The sequence below is a fragment of the Brachyhypopomus gauderio genome, chromosome 11 (genome assembly GCF_052324685.1).
Source record: "Brachyhypopomus gauderio isolate BG-103 chromosome 11, BGAUD_0.2, whole genome shotgun sequence".
Classification (NCBI taxonomy): Eukaryota; Metazoa; Chordata; class Actinopteri; order Gymnotiformes; family Hypopomidae; genus Brachyhypopomus; species Brachyhypopomus gauderio.
In genome coordinates, this window is record NC_135221.1 from 10045286 (window position 1) to 10064992 (window position 19707).

The 19707-nt window shown below is 47.2% G+C and overlaps 1 long non-coding RNA gene across 2 annotated transcripts; it reads right to left on the minus strand.

The window, feature by feature from the left end:
- Window positions 1–12634: 12634 nt before the first annotated feature.
- Window positions 12635–18062, minus strand: LOC143526977 (uncharacterized). 2 transcript variants are annotated; one of them, XR_013134010.1, is made up of 3 exons: window positions 17066–18062; window positions 16739–16817; window positions 12635–16319 (listed from the first exon to the last, which is right to left on the minus strand). It is a non-coding gene; the product is annotated as an uncharacterized LOC143526977 (long non-coding RNA). The 2 variants fall into 2 exon arrangements; XR_013134011.1 differs by having other exon boundaries at window positions 16993–18062.
- Window positions 18063–19707: the final 1645 nt, after the last annotated feature.

The window sequence follows — 19707 nt, forward strand, 5'->3', positions numbered from 1 at the left end:
ACACGTCTGCATCCCACACATCTGCGTCTGTGTCCCACACATCTGCGTCTGTGTCCCACACGTCTGTGTCCCACACGTCTGCGTCCCACACGTCTGCGTCTGCGTCCCACACGTCTGCATCCCACACATCTGCGTCTGTGTCCCACACATCTGCGTCTGTGTCCCACACGTCTGTGTCCCACACGTCTGCGTCCCACACGTCTGCGTCTGCGTCCCACACGTCTGCATCCCACACATCTGCGTCTGTGTCCCACACATCTGCGTCCCACACGTCTGCATCCCACATATCTGCGTCTGCGTCCCACATGTCTGCGTCTGCGTCCCACACGTCTGCATCCCACACATCTGCGTCTGTGTCCCACACATCTGCGTCTGTGTCCCACACGTCTGCGTCCCACACATCTGCGTCCCACACGTCTGCATCCCACACGTCTGTGTCCCACACGTCTGCGTCCCACACATCTGCGTCCGACACGTCTGCGTCCCACACATCTGCGTCCTACACGTCTGCGTCCCACACGTCTGCGTCCTACACGTCTGCGTCCCACACGTCTGCGTCCCACACGACTGCATCTCACACATCTGCGTCCCACACATCTGTGTTTGCGTCCCACACGTCTGCGTCCTACACGTCTGCATCTCACACATCTGCATCTGCGTCCCACACATCTGCGTCAGCATCCCACACGTCTGCGTTCTACACATCTGCGTCCCACACATCTGCGTCCCACACATCTGCGTCTGCATCTGCGTCCCACACATCTGCGTCTGTGTTTGCGTACTTGTCCTGGATGGCTCCCGGATAACAACATTTAAGGTTTTACTGGCTCTAATGTAATTCAACAGCCCTTTCTTAAGTCGTATAAGAACCTGGAACATCTCCTGGGACAGCGAAGCCCAGAGTCACAGACTGAGCAGATGGAGTCCATGCTGACATTCAGAGCATGCTCAGTAGGGCCTGGTCCAGAGCGTCGGGTGTTTGTGTCCCACACATCTGCGTCTGTGTCCCACACTGAACACTCCTCTGTGATGACTCCTCTGTGATTTGCAGGTCCGGTAAAGGTTACTGTCCAGTAAAGGTTACTGTCATGCTAATGGCCCTCAGCTATCCTCCTGAGTGTGGGCCAAGACCGGGACACAGAACCCCTACTCCCCCCCCCCCCCCCCCCCCTTCCCCGAGCAGGAAGTGATGATGCCTTTAACGAATCAGCTTTCCTGGAGAGGATAAATCACAGACACGGCGGCACGCGGACAGCAGGCTGGCTGTGAACGCAGGAGATGACACGTTTAGCATTAAAAGACTGACCAAACGATCCCACACATCTGCACATATGGACCTTCTCCCGGTCTTCCTCGTTCTGTAAATACATGATATCATCTGGGTGTTTATTTTAAGTGAAAATGCAAAACAATTCGCATGTCCATTACTCTGTTCAGTTCTTTGAAAATGGTGCATTAAATGTGACACTGTATTAGTCCCAAGCTGGAGGGCCTGGGAGAGGACCGTGGCAGTAAGGGATCGTGCTTAAATTACACCGCTTGGTCATGGGAGCTGATAACCACAGCGTTTACACAGATCAAAGTGGAACAGTACCACTAGCTTACACTAATGCTGGGCTCTAATCTCTCTCACCCTCTCTCTCTCTCTCTCTCTCTCTCTCTCTCTCTCTCTCTCTCTCTCTCTCTCTCTCTCTCTCTCTCTAGTTTTCTATCATTCTCATGTTCTCATTTCCTTCATACCTGAAAAGGTGCAGAGTAAGATCAGGGGTGAAACTATGACAGTGTGATAGTGTTGAATGTGGCAGGTTGATTTCAGTATTTCATCCTTAACTGTCACAAGACGGCATGTAAGTTACTCGCCAATGAAATCACAGATTATTATGAGTATTACGAGAGTAAATATGATGAAATCCCTGAGAGATTCATGTTTCACTCTTAACCCTCACAGTCTGAGGGAAAGAAATTGGCTGAGAGAAAGGGTGAGTTGTTTTTGATTAGAACAGTAGATCAGAGCGAACGTGGAGAAAGCCAGAGAGAGCGAGTATGTGGAGATTAGCCGCAGATAGCAGACGCCCGTCACGGACTCAACGGGGGGATCAGAGAGCTCAGTTGGAGCCTCAGTCAGGCAGGGCTAATTCAAGCCGGGCCTCAGTTGAGCCTCCATGGGGCCAGTGCCGGGCCCGGGTCCTCTGCGGGCCTTCCCCGCCACGCAGCAGGCCGCCTGGACCCGGTCTGCCACTGAGCTCCATCTAAAGCTCCAGCTTCCTTACGCTTCCCCCATCGTTTATCTCCATCTTGCTCCCTCACTAAAGACTTCCTCCGGCCCAGGCGAGGGCAGGTGCTTCTCATTACTGGGCTTTGAAGCAAGAGAGGCCGGTTCTGGGAGATGGTGGATCTGCGATAAGCCCGGCCCTCTCCCGCCATGGAGCCGTCTCCCAACGTTCCGCATTACCAGCGTGGCGCTACGTGGACCAGAGAGCACAGGAAACATGAGAGCTGCACGGGCAGCGTTAAAGGAGCATTCCGCATATTAAAGGCGAATTCCGCATATTAAAGGCGAATTTCGCATATTAAAGGTGATTTCCACAAGTCGGGCCATTTAATATGTGCTTCATTAAAGTGAGTCAATCTGAAGGAGCTGAACCAACATTCTGCAGACATTCTTCTTGGCCAAAGGACTTAGCAGCAAATTAGCTTAACGGTCATGTGACTTAATGGAATAAGTAGATGAATGCTGCCCTCAGAGAAAAAAATCAGGACTGCAGTCTCGACAAGTTCCAGCAAATTCGCTCCAAAATTGAAGAGACATAGCACACACACACACAAAGAAAAAACAATGAGTTGTGCCATACATGTATGTGGTTGTCTGATTCAATAATGCAAAATAACATTTCCATCTGGAAAATGGTCCCGTTTCCCCAATGGCAGAGCGGATTTCACTGCTGTGATTCTGCTGAGCCCTGGTGATGTAGTTATTGGTGAACTTTGGGTAGAGAAACTATATTGTCCTGCCTGTGCATGTTTGCATTAAGGATTCGGTGTTCAGATGGGAAAAATCTGAGCAATTCAGTCAGTGTTCAATCCAGGGTTTAAGATTCAGTGAAACCCAGTACCAGGACCACTTTGTTCTGTAGGCCCCGATTCAGTGAGCTCATGGCATTACCACCACAGGGGAAACGTATCTGAGTGAACACGTCTAATGAAACTAACCAACTCAAGAGAACACTGTACCCAGGCTTCATCATCAGGGACAGCAGTTTATCAAGCAATTCAAAAGTACAAGTGGTGAGTGATTAGGGTCGCTGTGTGGCACAGGAAGGAAGACAGGACCAGCGTGCATCCCCGGGACGCCAGCGTGGTTGTGCTCCGAGAAGACATGGAGATCAGACGGAATGGAAGCTCCTTGTTGGATCCCGGACACGTGTGTTTGCATCAGGAGACTGGGGCAGTTGGGCTTGGGTGACAAAGTAGCACGAATTTACGCCCAGCGGAGCTGAAGCGTCCCCAGCCGAGGGTGTTACGGGCATTTCCAGTGGCGCAGGGAAAGTATTTGTTTGAAGTGTTAGCGTTTTGGTTAGTCGTGCATTATATCCGGCACGATTTATCGCTGTTTTGATTGCCCTTGTGTTATCAGGCCGGCAGTGTTTTCACTGGCCGTGAGGAATGTGCGCAGGAATGTGTTGATGTTCCTGTGCACCCCAACACACTTCTCCTACTCAGCACCTCCGTTGCAGACCGATAAGAGCCTCTATCAGATGGGAAAGAATGTAGCCAACAGGGCCTGGCCGTCACCTCTATTAGGCTGCCGACGCAAGGATCTCCTAACACACACACACACACACACACATGTACACACACGTACAGACATTGCTGGAGACTGACACGCGCTAGCCGAACATTTCACACGCCGATCCTACCATCCTTTGTCAGGAGAGGAACGTTGGGGAGACTTCAACCTAAGTTCTTCAGATTGATAATGAACATGCGCATGCTGTATGGGAGGGACTAGCATGCACTGGTAGTCACGTGACCACTATGATGGTGCAGAGTTGATTAAAGGTTAGCTACAGGAGACGGGGGAGGGGAATATTAGATTGTAATCAGACCTCCCTTATTTCATAAACGCCTTCACACACAGACTCTCCTCGCCCCCCCTTACACACCTGCACCACTGAAAATGACACCTACATATTGCTCTTTTCACATGGATCTTCAGCAATGAAGGACCTGTAACGTGCAATTCAAGATCCTACACAGTAGATGCACATACTAGTAGGTGACGTCTTACCCACGTCACACTGCTGTCCTCGGGAACCCCGCCTGGGAAGTTCCATCCGGATGCGAGCTCAACCGCTCTCCCCGGACGGGAGCAGTGGCATTCCCGCTTTCCGCAGGTCATCTGTCACACTGCCACCTCTGCCCGCTGCCTTCATAAATCAGACGCTGCCATTGGTGGATCTCCACTCAGGTCCCCTTTAATCTCCAGCCCCTTTTATCCAATTAAACTGTCCCACACAATGACAGTGAGGATTCCCAGCTCTGAGCTACTGCTTCTCGCCACCTGCTTCAAGTTACAGGCGCGGTCAAGCCAGAGGGAGAAGCCCATCTAGCGCCTGCGGCCCGGCAGGAGGAAGACGGCCCAGTGTCGAGTATCTCGCCCTTTTGTGTGACCGTGTTTTATTGGACTCCCTGTCCTTTACGCTCCCTCTCTCTTTCTCTCTTTCACGTCCTGTTTTGAGCCTCTGGAGTCGTAGTTTGTCTGAAGTTCTGGAGCAAGCTGTTGTCTGTAAACGAGCCCATGAAGGCCATGATGTAAAGCATTTATCCTGAGCGTGGTTCTTTCTCTTCTTGTGCCAGGCTTGGCTCAGCGGCATTCATCATAAACTGCCGGCACCGCTGGGTGAATCATGGCACCATTAATCCACTGATGAAACACGCACATGTGTTTGCAGCTCGCTCTGTCTGTCTCTACCACTAAACTGGCCCATGCACCCTTACATTGTCCTGAGGGTTACAGACAAATAGTAGCACATTTGTTGAGCAGGAAACTGCTTCTTATAAGGTTTATTAGTTTTCACTTACACAAAGTAGAAGGTTTAAATTATATGTTTATAAGTACAGTTATCAGAACATTCAGCTGAGTGGAAGAAGAAAAATGCATTTAGCTTAAGTTTACAAAGGAGAAAGTAGTCATTTTAAAACATGAATCTCTGTAATTATGCAATTGGCAGAACATAATGTAAATTAAATTGCTGGTTGTAATGCAATGACACGCACTGGCAACCGATGGAAGCGCAATAGTGAAGTTTCTTGTGGTTCCTCCTAATATCACATGCCCAGTGCATTCTGGGGATTTGATTAGGATCCTTAAGGGTCCAACCTACACCTTTATCACATGGAGACATTAAAAAACTATTTGAGCTTTAAAAATGTTTAAGTTTTCTCGTGCTCCCATGGATTTCCTTTCCCAGGATATTAATGAGGAAATGACACAAGCTTGTGAAAAAAAAGAAAGAAAGAAAAGTGGTGAAACGCAGAGGGAGAGAGATGCAGGATCACCGGGATCAGCCGCGTGATTAATCCTGCTTTGACAAAATCCACCGGGAATTCCATCAAAAGGCCAGGGATCATTTAATTGCCATTGCCATTTCTCCCCCCCAAACAATTCCCTCCCTCCACTTTCCCGGTGAGGGGGTCTCGCTGGTATCTGGCGGCCCCCCCACACAGACCTGCGATTGCTTTCAGATGTGCGTGTGAGGTTTGGGAGCAGGGGATGCCAGCTCACCTAGCTGGACTCCGAGGCAGGCGAGAGCTCATTAGATTGGGTGGAGGGGGGTGGTTACCGTGCCAGGCTAGGGGGCAGAAGGAGGTGTAATTGTCCAGGAGGCGGAGCGCTGTGGCTAAAATACAATCAAAGTCGAGAGGGTTCGCTGCGGTTAAGATGGGCGAATTCGATTTCATCTCGCTCAAACGACGGCCGTTATCATGGCCAAATGACTCTCGACTTCACTGATCTGGTCGGAGTTACAGACTTTTACAGCTATTTTTAGGGGCCATTTCTTCCCCCATTTGTAGGACTAATGCAGCTACTATAAACTGGAGGGAAAGAGTAGTAGCCTGTCTTAACACTGATCTGCGGGGGGCGCTGTGCTAAGGTGAGGTTTGCAAAATCTCTCCTCACGCTCCCTGCTGCTTGACGGTATATATCACACTAGCTTCCTCCAGATCTCAGAGCGTAGAAAGCTATGGACCTGGATGAAAGGGCAACACTGCGCTGGCATGTGCAGAATGGGTGTAGGATCCTGACCTTATCTGATGTTGGACAACAGAGGGAGCTCAGCGGAAGATGTTAAACAGTATGAGCAAAGACACGGCGCTTTGATCTCTTTTTGATCAACATCAAACAGTAGCTAATGCTCTCCTTGCTGTATGCAGAAGGAATATGTATGTAGTGCTTATAATAATGCAAGCGGTTTGATGAAGGCCATGCCGATGGTTACAGACAAGCCTCTCCCACCTCTGATTAATGTAACAGATTAGATAAAAGCACAGCTAACCTTATGACCCTGAGGGCCATACCTGAGACCCTGAGAGCAACACTGGCCCTGATGAATAACCATGACATGAAACTATGCATACTGGAGGAGTGGTGCTAAGAGTAAGCTGGGACACTGTCCTGTACGCCTCTCGTTAGAGTAAACGGGGGTGTCAGATCATAATCAGTGCCACACCTGCTGAGCCTTCCCAGAATCCCCCAGCATGGGGCCCACGTTAAAGAGCTTTAACCGGCACCTCTGGAGAACCACGCTCTCTTCCTGGCGAACAGTAGCCTGCCTGTCACCCTGCCCCTCCTTAAACGTGACAAGAACTGTCTGCAGACTAAACTGTGCATTCTGCTGTGCACAGTTGTGGTGAACTGTAGGAACAGCCATGCTAACACCCCCCCCCCCCCCCCCCCCCCCCCCACACACACACACACCCCCTCTTGTTTACTCTTACGACATCTCAGCTTTTTCCCCCAGCATGTTTTAACTGCTCAGTAGTGTTAAAGGGACATACGCTGCCAAAACATATTTGATGGTGAAAAATGCACACTCTTTACAATGACAATAAAAGTGCTTTAAGATGCTCCGAGGACTCTTTTAGGGCTCTCTTCCTGTAGCCTACATGAGGTCCAGCACTTCTGCACCACTCGGAGGGCCGTAAGCACCCCAAACTGCTTCTTGGCAGAGAGCTGGAGTCTGGTTCGAGTTAGCAGAGGAGCGGCACGAGGAGCTAACGCTTACTGCTTCTCCACTGCTGTTACACAGCGCAGGACATGAAAAACGGAAAACCGGAAAGATGTATTTTGCGTTGAAACACTTCTGGGTCCCGTTAAGAGAATTTAAAATCTGAAATCAATGCGGTGTTTTGGAACTCCAGATTCCACAGTTGGTAATCCATACGTGGGGATTAACCACTTTACTTCAGGCATGAGAAGCAGGCCTCTTGTAAATGTCATAACTCTTAAATGGCTCTATATGAATTGTTTATAATCTATAAGATTAGAAGTGCAGTACCATAGAGTGACTCATGGGAAGCTCAGTACATGAGTCTGCAGTAAACCCTAACACTAACCTAACCCTAACCTAACCTAACACTATCCCAACCCTAACCATCTCTCATCCCTTACCCTTATCCTAACCGTCTCCCTACTCTTATCCTAACCCTAACCCAGTCCAAACCCCAACTCTAACCCCAACCGCCTCCCTTCCCTGATCCTAACCCTAACCTTACACGGACCCTAACCCTAACCCCAATTCTTTCTCTTACCCTAGCTTAACCCCAATCCCAACCCCAACCCTAAACCTAACCCCTAACCGTCTCTTTCCCTAACCCTAACCGTTCCTATTTTTTTTTTCCCCAACCCTAAACCCTATTAATATTTCTGACCTTTATATCCACCCACATCTCTTTTCCTTATGTCTTATATACCTTTAACCATACAAAATTAGTGAGTCAGTGCACCTAAGGTTTAATACCCTAACCCTAACCTTACACGGACCCTAACCCTAACCTTAACCCAAGATACAGGGCAGTTTTTTGTTGTTGTTTGTTTAATGTGATATGCTTCTTTCTCAAAAACCAAAAGATACACTTCTTGTATCACAAACATTGGACAGTTTTATTTTGGAAAAATGAAGCACTGTACCCACAAGGAACAAAATAAATGGAAATATTATATATTCATTTAGATTGGACAACGGGACTATTTCTGTGCCACACCCAGACTCCCACAGAACTGAATCATCATATATGAGTCATCATATATCAAAATAAACAAAGCTTACATTTTTCAAAAACATGTAAAGACCGCTTTAACTGGTTAAGAATTTAAAGACTTGCAGATCTTACGATATTGTGCAAACCATAGTAGTGATTTCTGGGAAGATAGCAGCTAAGCTCAGCACATCAGTGTGGAAACAGACATTACTGCAGCACTGTAAGAGTCTCGCTATAACACCCAACCTCCTTAAACTCTCCAAAGTCTGATGTCAGTGCTACTTACAGAGTAAGAAAGTCAGTCATTTTTGATTTTGAGATGCAAGTCTATTATTTGCCTATATCACTGAGGAATAAAGGTTGCGTTTTATAATAACTGACAGGGCGCATCACAGTTCAAACACTGCAGCCAGCGATTGATTTGGCCTCTCTGCCATTAGTCTGAAAGGTCCACATATGAGCCCATTAAAGTGAAGGGTTGATCCAGCTGCTGTCGGCCCCAACCATGGGGAAGATAACACAACGGAGTGATAGATCTCACGGCGGCACACGCGCTGACCTCTGGGCGGCCGAGAGAACGACGAGCCAAGCGGCGTGAACGGAAATCGAAGGGGAGGTGCCGCAGGAAGCCGGTGGATGGGCAGAACCGCGTGTCATTGGCCAGCGGTTCCATCAATCAACCGAAAAGAAAGCACAGAAACGCAGCTGTAGAATCAAATTAGTGTTCAGCCTCTCCGCTCATGCTCTTTTAAAAAAACTTAATTCTACATGTTAAGCTAAACATTAGCTAAATGAAGCAATGCCCTGCTGGAGGTTAGTGGCGCCGGCGCGGTGGGACTATAGCTTATCTGAATGTTTATGGTACACCATGGATTCTGCTATGTTTAATTAAGAATGTTTTATTAAGTCCTACAGGTGATTAGTCTGTTTCACTTATCTGGCCCAAAACCTCTTCTGATAAATGATCAGCTAAGATACCTTGACCTAGTCGCTGGAGGAGGGAGAACGACTCTTAACTCCGGCACCTTCACTGGAGCTCTTTCCACATCTGGAGTTTATCACGGAGGAGGGCTTGCACAGCCATGGACGACAGGAGAGAGAGAGAGAGGAGATGAGAGGCATGCAGTGTTGACAGTGCTGTTCAATTCAATTCAATTTTATTTACATAGCACATTTAACAACTAATGTTGTCTCAAAGCAGTTTTTAAAGAATTTCGGGTCTAATGTGTTCTGGTTTAAAGTTATGTACCATGACATGTCACATACAACTACATTAGGGGTGTCTTTCATCTTTGTTTAAAATGTTATACAAGTTACAGCAGTTCCATCTGTTTTTTTGCTGGGTTTCTTGTCTTTTTCGTCTTTTTTGCTGTTTCTTGCTCATCCTACATAATCATAAGAGCGATAAAAAAGCATTCAACTTTAAATAACAGCAGTGCATTTGTAAGAACCGACATTCCTAGCCAGGATCACGAGAGCTCGAGCCGGTGACGCGGTCATCGCGAGCGGTCACGCGGGCTGACGGTGCACGCAGGGCCAACGGCGCTGGCCCGGACGGCGGTGCCGGCCCGCCCGCGTGGGCAGGTCGAGGCTTGCTGCCTCCGAGAAGTTCGGGCTTTGTTTAAACAGAACCGGGCTGGCGCAGCAGTGCGGTGGGTACAGGCCTCGCCGCCGACCACATAATGATACGGCGTGACGCGGCACGGAGGCCAACGCTATAAATTCACTTAAAGAGTAGCTGACATGATTCTGTTCTGTTTGGTTCCCCTCCGAATATCTTTGGATCGGAACGTTATTTTGTAAACAGCGTTTATTTGTCTTAGCGTGCTATCTCCCGGACCACGAGTGACTTCTCAGGTCAGGTCCAGCTTCTCTCGTTTCAGAGAAGAGCGCTCCAACATAAACGGTGTCACTTTCCTAAAGCCCTCGTTGGACCGCTTGAGGTAGACTACAGTGGATGCAGTCAGGAAAGATGATAAGCAGGAGCACATGTGTGAGTTAGAAGCTAAACAACGCGCCGCCCCGGGGCCAGACGCCTTGGAAACCCGCGGCTTCTCCCCCAGAACACCAACGATATGACCCCGTGCTGAACGAGACTTGGGTCAAGCCCAAAGTCGTGAGTTCTAGCACTCTGCCCCGGCCTCCGTGCAGCACGAAGCCGTGCTGTGTTTGTTTTGCTGTCTGTGACCATGAGATTGTGAGGGGATCCATATGTGGATTTGTTTGTTTACTTCAAAACAATCATCCGTGCAAAGACTACATGTTGTAATAGAACAGAACACCGTGCTTATAGAGTGTCACACGGTGTAACATTGCTTACAGTAGGAAATGTATTGACTGTAATGTGCCTAGACTACAATGTGGATAATTGAACACTAACGAGATCCTGTTATGGACGTCCAAGTATCATGTTTTTTCTGCAGTGACAGCTCATACTGCCCCCTTGTGGTGTTAATGATCTCCTTAATGGCGACTTGGCAGCATCCCTGTCATTGGTATTCGGTTTGGACACTGTTCGAGTTGTTCTCGGGCCAGACATAAACGCTGTTCTCTTGTTTTTTTTTTTCTTCTTGGCCATCCCATTATTCCGATAATGGGCCGCGGCCCGTCTCTCGTTATCTGTCTCTGGGCATGTTTTCTTAGGGCAGTTCGGCTCGGTTGTTGATTACTCAAGCAGCTTCCCTTACACTACAATGGGCAGAAGTAGACAGGAGATAAAGGGGACACGGGAAGAGCCGCCATCGCAGGGCCAGCCGGGACCAGGATGCCTGCGTGTCCAGCCCCTGCGCCACGCCTGACCCACGCAGCGGTGCTGCTCAGGTTCTCAGGCCTCCGCTCCGTCCCAGCAGAGCAGTAATTCCGGGTATTCCGAAGCCTCTCAGACTCCCCCGTTCCTTCGCCTGTGTGCTCATCAATCTCTCTCACCATCCTGGAATGAGGCCTCGGTTTACTGAGAAGCGAAATTCTGGCCGCGCATAATTCCAACACTCCCGTATAAAATGTGAACTTGATTTATATCTCTTTTTATTAGCAGCCACATTTACATAATGAATCAATAAGGTGGAATCGTACCCCACACACTCATCCGAAATTCTTGTCAGAGCAGTTAAAGTAAGCATTTGATATTTCTGTGTACTCCTTTAAAAGAGAATTATTCATGTTCCGACATAACTATCAGATTCACGATGATAATGGCTGGACTTGAGCTTTAAATCCAACCGCAAAAATGTACAGGCTCTATTTCCCTCACAACCACCCATATATGTTATAAAGCAAGTGTAATGTGTGTAGTGTCCGAGTTCTCCTTTGTACAGTCACTGGGGAGACTTTTCGTGGAATTAATGCTACCGTAACCTTTTTAGTCCTTTCCCGAGAATGACTGCTACATGTTTGAGAAGTTTGGGAGACGAGCCCCATCTGAGGCTCCTCAGACTGTGGGTTTCTCAGGGCTGCCTTGATGAACGACTCTGGTTCCAGCAGGAGAAACATAACTGCGGTATTCTGGGGGACGAATGGGGGCGCGGGGTGTGGATAGATCAGCAGTAAAAATTTGGCACGCTGTCAAATATGCAGCTTAAACAAACTGCTTATCTTTAAGCAGAGCGAATATTTAATACATTCTAAGCATTAAAAGAAAAATTCATTCTTGTCATAATATTTGCAACCAGAGACAAATATGTACAAATCTGTATATGTACAACACTTAGTTATTTTCAATAAACTATGAGAGGAAAATCTGCATGATTAGAAATGCATATTATCATAAAGTGTATTTGTCTAGACCAAGTGTAAGGCTGGCTGTGAATTTCTAGGACCAGGTCTGTCTGTACCATGATCGAGTCTTGAAATGAAAACTCAACTACAATTACACAATGCCAAACAGTTTAGAATATCGGTTTATTTGAACTTCGTGACGTCGGCAGGGAGGGAGTGAAACTTGCGTGAGAGGAATGTCTGTTCTTCATCAGGAGAGCAAAACACGACTGAGAAGAGCACGGGGAGAGGGCAGAAGAGGGTAGAAGAGGGCAGAAGAAAGGGTAGAAGAGGGCAGAAGGGAGGGTAGAAGAGGGCAGAAGGGAGGGCAGAAGAGGGCAGAAGGGAGGGTAGAAGAGGGCAGAAGAAAGGGTACAAGAGGGCAGAAGGGAGGGTAGAAGAGGGCAGAAGAAAGGGTAGAAGAGGGCAGAAGGGAGGGTAGAAGAGGGCAGAAGGGAGGGTAGTTGTGGGGCATCTTTGTCAGCGAAGAGCGGGCGAGTGACGTGCCGCACTGAACAAGCGCAGCTGTGGGCTGGAGAAAGAGAAACACAGCAGGCGTGCGCAGGTGTTTAATAGTACGATGATGGGGAGCAGAGCAGGTGCATTGTGGGGGTTGGGGGGTTAGTGGTCATGCCCCTCATGACTGTGTACCTAAAGTATAAACCATTGCTTTTCCTTTTTTTTTCTTTTAGGTTCACAGGGTGAATTTATCAATATATCCTGATGTTCCACAGAGCATTATATCTGCTAATGCATTTGTATTCTCTCTCCATTTCACTACATTGATACTACATTGCTCATAATTGTATATATTACACTGTAGACTGGTGTGTGAACCTTATGTGTGTTCAGTCTTGGAACCCAACCGATGTCAGGTTTAAGAGGAGCCTCCCTGCTTAGAAATCCCAGTGTTGTGATTGGTTCCCTGGGCTCTGTATCATAGGCCATAAACTCCTAATCAAACACAGTAACGTGTTACTGTGAGAACTGGTTAGTAAATTCATCAACTTACAGATTGTTTTTTATTGAGAGGAAATTATATTTGTTGAATACTAGTAATACTAGTAATGAGGAGGCATTACATTAATGGTAGGGGTGCACCAATCCACACATTCTCTCTAGGCATTGATTTTTGTATGGGATTGTGTGTAAACCATCATGAATGACTTGACCCTAGTGGACTGCTCTCAGGTCAGGACACAGAACTGGAGTGGGGTGGGGGGGATTTACTGACCATGACGAGGCTGTCTGGAAAGTATCTGAGACGAGGGAGAGAAGTTGTGTTTGGTTTTGAAATACTCATATTAGGGTCCGGGCTGATAAGGACAGACTGAAATGATGACCAATTTGTTTGGAGGACAGATAAACAGCACAAAATACTGAAGATCAGACGTGCATTCGAAATAACACACTAAGCAAAAAATGTTGTTTACTTTATAAAGCATTAGCAAAAGCTACAACCTGAACAGGAATTTGACCACATAAGATACTTTATCAGACCACATATCTGACCATCATTTTTGTTTAAAAAAGGTCAACCATCTCTCCCCTAATAACCCTAGATGTCCTGGGTTCAGAGTCTGCATCAAAACACTGAGACACAACATGTCAGCACAGGTAATCTTAGGAATATCTTCAAGTATTTCTCATTCTCATCACAGGGACTTTTAAATTGCAGGTGCACAACAACAACCACAACAATAACACTGTTGGCAATGGCAACTGGGTAAACAGGTTTCTGGGTGACAGCAGACAGCTGGCTTTAGAGACGGCACCACAAATCACGCATCCCGCGTAGATCAAAGAGGCTAGGGCATGGCGACAGCCACGAACAGAGAGCTGTGGCTGTTATCGAAGTGCAGAGGGTTGTCTCTTCCCTTATCTGCCCCTTATCTGCCCCACACTGCCAATCTGCCTCATCAGCGGAGTACACCGCCCATCAGCTGTTCCCCCAACAACGCCGCAGAGGATGTTTACCCTGCCCGTCGCTTGGCAACCATCTCCGGCTGAGGAAAGGTGGTTTTTGTCGGAGGTGTCACGGAAAGAACCGGCCCTTTCAGCGAAGCGATGTCTATCTGACCGCAACACAGAGACAGAGAGAAACTATGTCTCATCCAGTAGTGGGATCCTCCCGCTGCCCCCTGCAATGTGCACCCCGCGGAGGTGAGGTAGGGGCGGGGCGTAGCTGGGTCTGCCCCCCCAACCAGCCCCTGGACCTCAGGAAGAGGAAAACACTGCTGATGGTGGTGATAGGCCCCTCCCCTCCTACGATAACGGGCCTCTAATCTGCTGCTGCCGTGTCAGCGGAGCCAAAAGTGTCTGAGAGCCACCCGCGTCTCATCTGTGTTCTCAGGAAAAAGCAGGGTGTCGCAGATATGATAACCGGAGAGAGAGACAAAGAGAGAGAAAGAGATTTTTGTTTGTTTTTTGTTTTTACATGCATTACATCAGTTGGGAGGTTTGTGGTTGAGGTTAAACCTTTGGCCTTGTTGGCCAACAGAGGTTTATAAGTTTTAATTCCAGGTACGATACGTTAAAGTGTAGCGAGCTGCAGGCAGTGCTCTCTGCCTAAATTGGACTATAAAAACAAAAAAAAACTTAAGGAAACTAATCTCACGTAAAGAAGCACATGAGCCTCTTTAAAATAAGGGTGCTTTAAATCAGCAGCTGAGCATGTACAATCATAAAACATGGTTAAAACAGTGGTGTATAAGCTGTGGGTACGCCATGTCTGTGGAATGCGTCTGAACCAAGGGAGCTCATTCGACTGAGAAATGACTCACATTTTACTCCAGTGATAAATATAGATTATGGCAGATGATCTACAGGTAGGCAAATGAAAATCTGCCTGTGACAGTTTAGCAACAAGAAAGACTAAATATGGAAGAGAGACTTCTACTACCCCCCCCCCCCTTTCCATTTCAAATTCTATTTTCTTCCTTCTCAGATCCAGACTGTCAGAAGGCAAAACGTACTGTGACAAACAGCTTTTCTAATTCTGCTAATACTAACCAGCCTTGAGTGCTTTTAAAACTGTTTTCTTTTGAGTTTTCCTGTCATAATAGCAGCATGTATTTAGCCATTTTACCAACTAGATGGGTGTGACTAGACAAGGACACAGCTGTAAATCTTGAGTGCAGCCGCACCACTGCCTCTGCTCCAACCACTGCACACAAGACACTGGCACAGCCTTGCAGTTTGACCCCAGCTAATCCGGGGAGAGAGAGGAAATGTATTTCCGTCTGTATTTATTTTTTCCTATTCCATTTATACACACGGTCTTAGTTGGGGAATACTGATGTGGCTTGCCTCTGTGTGCTTGTAATTAATGTACTGCACACATACTTAAAAGCTCAGTGCGTTGGTAAACATAATCGCTCCGAGTGTGAGAAGGGAAAGTGTCCCGGGACACCTCGGCGGGGACCGTGAAAGTTCCAGCAACATGGAGGGAAAAAGACAGGGTGTGTGTGTGTGCGTGGGGGGGGGGGGGGGGGGGGGGGGGTTGCGCAACGTCACTCATTCTGATGTCGGCGTAAAATTTACAGGGCCATAAAAAACACACTAGTGCGATGAGTGACCGCTGACCTCAGGGCGAGTGTCTTCTTGCCTTTGTTATGAGAGGGTCAGTCAGGGGGCAGGAGGGGCCGGACGAGCGCATGCGCAGGTGCCCTCGGCACTACGCACATAAAGATGCTCGTTTAGCCACCGGGGGACCTTACGGAGTCACGTGCAGGGGAGCGAGGAATTTGCACGGCAGGTTCTAACGACTAAAAATAGGCTGGCGTGTGATTCAGTACGAAATACCACGTCGCATTTATCACAGACAACACAGTGATGCTGAGGGCCACCCCCGTGAGACCCGTCAACCTTGCCCTGTTGCATTACTTCACGTACAGCCACTTTGTGTAAATCGGAGTAAGAGAAAGTGAAGGTTACATGTGGCATGGTGCTTCAGCAGGGCCTGTCAAACCCACACGGTTGTGATTACGGTGAACTTGCCTCCTCATTGAAACAGTTAACTGTGGACGGCCGCACGCACTCGTTCTTGGGTCGGCCAAGTTCCCCTCCGGCTAAAACGTGTACACTTTAATATTCTTGCAATCAGGCCCCATTACATTTTGATACAGGTTTATTTGCCCCCAACCCATGCTAAATGTCTCCCACTCCCCCGTAGTTTTGCAGGCGGCCTCCGTGGGTCCCGGGACGTGGTCCGCAGGCGCTGGGGATGTTCAGAGCAGCAAGGCCTCCACGGCGCTCCTCTCATCGGCCGAGGTCAAACGCTCTCACATTTGGTTTAGCAGAACCTGGAAAAGCGAGCGTGCAGCCGTTTTCGATTATTTGTGCCCTAAAAATCCCCGTAAAACACAAACGGAGTTCAAACCACAGCAGAAACGACTGAATTCTTTCATAAACGTCCTCACTGGAGAAGGCTTGAGGCGAGCTGCCCGAGTAAGAACGGTGCCCCTCGCCCCAAATAAGGCCTCCAACGAATGAATATAGTGCGCACAAACTTAATGTTCTGTCTTTAAACGATTTAAGTTCATTTTCGGTTTAGCTGTTTATCGGCTGAAATAAAAGGGAATGTTATATGTTCGCACAGTACGGAACGTTTAAAACATTCAAACATCATCTGACTTCCTTATCAAGACCGGCTTCATTTCACACAGATCGCATCGCACATCTTTGTCTTTATGTCCCCTTGTGTTTCTCACCTCGACCGTACCTGTGTAGGAGACAGATGGATGCGGTCTCCTGGAAGGGCGCTCAGATACCACCGCTCCTGTCCAGCAGCAGGGCCACCCCTAGGAAGCATGACGGCACTGTTTACTTGCATTGATTTTCCAGCTCAGCGAAAGACACCAAACACTAAAAGTTCCCATCATCTAGTGTTTATGCGCGCGGGAATACACACAATGACAAATCTCTGACGGAACCAAATATGAAAAGGAAATGGTCATATTAACAGTGACAACCCACCCAACGCGCGTTTCTCACTACGGTTAAAAGTGTTTGCTTTGGCACGTTTTGGTCGAGCCCAGTTATTACGTACGTGGCCGCGAGCGCGCGCGTGCGTGCAGAACCATGTGTGAGAGCTGGATCAGCCCTGGAGTGCGTCAGTCCAGGTTCTTTCATTTGTAGTCGCACTCCACATGCAGCCGAGTCTCCTGACGCACTGGGCTTGGCACGCTCTCACACACAACACAGAAAAATTAAAAAAAGATAGAATGAGTTCCAGTCTGTGCCTGTCACACTGTATGAAAATCAATGGAGTGTTTTTCATCATATTGCTTACATTTTTTCATGCTAACTGATTAAATGAATAACATCTATATGCCCTCGTTGGTTTTTACTGTAGGCCTACAGCACTGTTGTATATTTCGTTTGCCTGTACTGCCCCCTCTTGGTTGCTTTTTTAACACTGGTAAACTTGGGGGGAAAAGGACGTTTCCGTTTCCATCTGTATTACTGAGATCAGTGATTCAGATGTTTAATAGGGCTGTTATGATCGCCTCTGTCCATTCGCCTACTCATTATTCTTTACAGCTACAGGAAGGGATTTGTAAAGCCAAACCCAAAGAAAATATGATATATTCTTACTGCCTCTCGGAGAGGACACATTTTAGATTCACTGTCTAATTATATTGCCTCGTGGGGTTACTTAAGACTTTATATTCACTGTTGTGTTTGGCGTTCAGAGTTCTGCCTATGAATCATAGCAAGGCCATCCCTCCCCTAGATGTTTCCTTAAGAACCTCAAAGGTAGTACCAAGGCTGCCACTATGTTGGACACACACACACACACACACACACACACACACACACACACACAGATTTTGTTTTATTATTTCATACATTTATTTTCCTGATCATAATCCAAACTCCTGACTACATGGTGTGTAGAATATAAAATTTCAAACAATTGCTCAGTGAAGTTTAGCGGCATATAATAATTTTTAAGCCCAAAGATGTTTAACTGTTAAAGCAAAAAGGTCAGGGAAAAAACTAAAATGAGATATTATAACCATATGTTTATTTCAGAGCCCTGGGGCAGGCCTGCTTATTGCTTTGAAGAGGGTTATTATTATGCCATGGTCAATTTGATTATAATTTTCATTTAAAAGACTAAAAATTTATTGATTTTTACAGCAAGAAGGAACATTCCTAAATGGCCAGTCCTGGCCAAAAGATTTGCTTTCAGCTGGCTTCCAAGTGACAGGTTCAGTGCTTTGGGTACCCGGTATGGCTGGCAGGTTAAACTCAAACATGTCACCTTGGTGACCGAAGGCACAGTTGAGGACTCCTTGAATCTGAATCCCACTCCTCTCTGTGGCTTCTCCAAGAAAAGGGGGCTACAATTTACCTCCCCAACACCAAGAAACCCAGAAACCACAGTTGCAAGCTAGAAACAAGAGTCAACCAAGCATGGAAGACGTGTGTCAGAGTACGTGCCAGGAGGCGGAACGTGTGGAGAGACATGACTTCGCATTTCGTATGTCCCTCGATGTCTCAATCACTGCCTGAGAGGAGAACTAGATTCTTGAGATGTAGCGTCATGAGTTAGATGGTTTGCTTCCTCCCATTTAACTCCTGCAAATTAACTATGGTTATAGGATGTGGAAAGTCATTCTTTTGTTTTTGTACTTTTTGTTGTCGTTGTTGTTTTCATCTTAATGGTATTGTGGTATTGATTGTTTACTCTCGATGACCATTCCTTTAAGATGTTTCAGTAGCCCAGGGCAAGTTAACCTCCACATCAGAAGCCAATAAGGTTTCCACGGAAAATGGTATCTGGGTTATTGAAAATGCTGGAGGAAAAATGCGTGGATGCTCACATCCATGAAGATGAAAGATTTTAATGAGGCAATAGAGCCAAAAATCCACTTATTTTTCACATTTTTGGACATTTATTCACTTTTGGCGTGCCAAAAACAGTAAGGATAAATGAAGAGAAATTAGAGTATATAAAGTAATAATACTGGAGTGTCTTTACCTTGTGCACCATGAGGCTGTGATCACCTCTGCACCAACTCCCATCAGAAGAGGGTCTTTTCAACACTTTCCAGTCTGGTTTGTTTTGAGAGATTTATTGTGCCATTGTCCTAAAACAATCCGTGATCAGAATAATAGGTTATTGTTTTTATCTGGACCGCTCCACACACTGATCCACATAATAGCTGCCTGGCAGTTATTGTTCTTGACTCATGTTTCAAATGTGACCCGGTCTTGCAGATTTCTCCTTTGTAACATACAGAGGATCCTTCTCTCACACACAACTCCCCCAGTGCTTGTGCAGTGTCTCGTCAAACCACGACTACTGCAACTCACTGCACAGTACGTTAATTACATAATCACCTGCTGGTCTTCCTCTACAGGCCATCGGACCATTACAAAAAGTCCAGAATGCGGTAGCACAACTAGTCTTCAATCTTCTGGAGTTCACACATCACCCCATTGCTGCCTCTCTTCATTGGCTTGTAGCTGCTCACATCAGATTAAAGACCCTTATGCTCACCTACAAAACACACGTGATGACAGTGGTCCAAGTCTGAGCTATACTTCAAGCACTGCAAACTTAAGTACAGCCTGGCCTGAAATAATATGCTTCAAGTCTCTTGGAAGACAGGCAACAAGTCTCTTCAACTTCCACTGGCTGTCCAAACAGCAGAGTCCTTTGCTGTCTTCAAACGCAGC